The sequence below is a fragment of the Centruroides vittatus genome, unplaced genomic scaffold (assembly GCF_030686945.1).
Source record: "Centruroides vittatus isolate TY-2023 unplaced genomic scaffold, ASM3068694v2 contig_2156, whole genome shotgun sequence".
Taxonomy (NCBI): Eukaryota; Metazoa; Arthropoda; class Arachnida; order Scorpiones; family Buthidae; genus Centruroides; species Centruroides vittatus.
In genome coordinates, this window is record NW_027121344.1 from 21604 (window position 1) to 24415 (window position 2812).

The 2812-nt window shown below is 30.3% G+C and overlaps 1 long non-coding RNA gene across 1 annotated transcript; it reads left to right on the top strand.

The window, feature by feature from the left end:
* Positions 1-246: 246 nt before the first annotated feature.
* LOC136970751 (uncharacterized) lies at positions 247-1415 on the top strand. Its single transcript, XR_010880031.1, has 4 exons — positions 247-704; positions 774-842; positions 1103-1192; positions 1263-1415. It is a non-coding gene; the product is annotated as an uncharacterized lncRNA (long non-coding RNA).
* Positions 1416-2812: the final 1397 nt, after the last annotated feature.

Here is a 2812-nt window from a genome sequence, read left to right on the forward strand (position 1 = left end):
TTGAAATTTTGAAAAGTGGTAAAAATGTATTCAAACTCGCCGATTCCTTTCTTGCGTTTACTCTTGCTTCTACTTTCACTTTCTTCAGACGTCACAAGTTTGATCCGACAATAAACTTAAGAAGTGCCTTGTTATTTAAACAACATGAAATTCAACAAATGCAAACCTTTGCGAATTTCTTGTTCGTGATACTTTTTGCCCTAATTTCAATGCTAAGCGTGTTGTTTCAGTTAATAAATATTTTGTATCTCTTTCCTAATTTGGAAAAACAACAACAGTTCAACGGTGAAGCTCTATTTTGCAGTGTAGAAGCTGGATTTCAGGCGATTTTATTTTTTGGAATAGGTTTGAATGTTGTTTTTATTGCAGAACTCTTCTTTATGATTTTAAAGAAAGGATTTCTGAATATATCCAAAGATTTATATTTAATAAAATTTAATAATTGTAACCTAGAAGATAAACTGAGGAGTATAATAAATCGGCAAGCTGCATTATGGGAAGTCGTTGAACAAATAAACACTAAAGTAAATTATTCATTTTTAATGTACTATGTTATTATTACATTTGGAACCAGTTTTTTCTACTACATGTATCTCTTCATACGCATCAATGATGTACTGAAACTTGTTGTGGTTATGGCTATTGTAATAATCACCATTTTATGTATTTTATATGGGCTTATATTGTGTTCGTTTACTTTTACGGTAGGTCTGATAAATTTAATATCTATAAATTTTAATTAGCAATACTTCAATAGTTTTTTCTTTCACTAGATGCATAATTCATTCCAAGATATAAGAAGATTTGCAGCAGTAAGTTTGTCAATTGAACGGAAATTATATGTAAGTAGCATTCCATTTCAATTTCTTGTTTCATGTTGTAAGTCAGTGCTTTTCAGCCAGGTTGCCATAGCAAACTAGAGTACCCCGAAGGCACTTCAGGAGTGCAAAAAAATTGTGCTGAGTAGTGCCATAACACATTTCTAAAAGTATAAAAAGCACAATAACTTTGCATTGATAAAATAGGAAAAAGTTACCAAGACAGCACTATTAGAAAAAAGGTGAAAAACACTTGTTATAACTAATTAATGCATATTTTCAAGTTTCTAGATTTCATGAAAAGATTCGGTAAAATTTCGTTACGTCTTTCTATTGGAGGATTCTTTTATGTTACGAAAAGATTTCCTATAAGGGTAATCATTCATTCTAACTTACCTGAGATTATTTATTTTAACATTTTTAAATATTTTCCTCTAATTTCAGATTGCAAACACGTTGCATACTGTATTTTCTGGTCTTTTGAAATCCAGAGAAGTTTCTTACAAACGAAAATACTGTAAAGAAATTTTAAGTATGAATATCACTAGATCGTATTAAATCCATTGAGGAATTGGAAAGTTTCATAATTTGTGATAGAGAATCGCACAGTTTCAGCTCTTTTATGTCTGTTTTCAGAGATATGACTCTGAAGACATGAAACGTTCATGTTTATTCATGTATGTTTTGTAGAATAAGTCAAATAACACAGTTTTATCCTGCTAAATCAATTAAGAAACAATGTAAATACATATATCCCACAATTACAAGTATATCCATTTCTTCAATTACCACAAATTGTTTCTTGAACAGTTTCTGTAGCAATGCATGTTCATTAATGTTGTAATTAGAGATAGTTGTATAGCTATTCTCAGTTCTCCATGATTTACAAAATAAAGAATTAAGTAAAACATGATAAAATTTATTGTCGTTTCACTTCTAATTTTATTAATCCTTCATTAAGAAACATGAATCTGTTTAATGCTGATGTCTCTCTGTGTTATTTCATTATATTCATTATTATTTAGTAATATCATTAGAAAATTTTATTTTATGGTGAAAATTCTTTAGGGTATTCAATTAGAAAAGAAGAACACGCTGACAAATATTTGTAATGATCAAACATTGTGCTTTAATGAGAATAAACATTCTGTTAAATAAATAAGTTACTATATATATGGATTGTTGCATTTCAATTTTATTTAACTCTTTCCATAATATACACTGAAAGGGGAAGGACATTCATGGAGTAATGATGATAACACCTAAACATAGTTCAGTTCTGAAACTCAATACGCCTTTGTGACAGGATGTAAAGAGAGATGCCTTACCTTTCATTCTGCCACACAGTTTCAATGTTTATGTGTTACCATTAAAATTCATAAATACTCATAAGTACTCGAATAATTACATGAAACTACAAGTGTAATATAAGTCATGTTGTAATTCATATTCATTCAATTCTGGCAATTTCTGGCATACATGCGTTATGCGAATTATAAGAATTAATGGTGAGGTTGCGGCCAAAGTTTTCATCTGTAAAACATAAACATCAAATGTCGAGCACTGTTATCTTGTAAGTGGCACCACAATGTTCATGTTTTACAGATGAAAACTTCAGCCGCAACCTCGCTAATATTTTAATTTTAAATATTATATGCAAATACATTAGGTTGAATAATATGATTTTCTCTATTGTAATTACCAGACTTTCAAAATTTATTTGTGCACAATTATGATAAAATTTGTAAGCCTAGGCTATGACGACTACACAAGAATGGGCACTAGACTAGACTACAATGGGCAGCCAGTCCGGCTGACCATTGCAGTTTGAATGAATTCATGATTGATATGAAAAGTCCTCTAATGCATTAGGTAGTTAATTAGCCTCAGTCGAGCCTGTTAAAGGCAGCTGATTATGGAAATGTGTATCAGGTTATCTTTACGTGATTCTGGATCCACCATATGTTGATTGTGTATCAAAAAATGACCCCAAA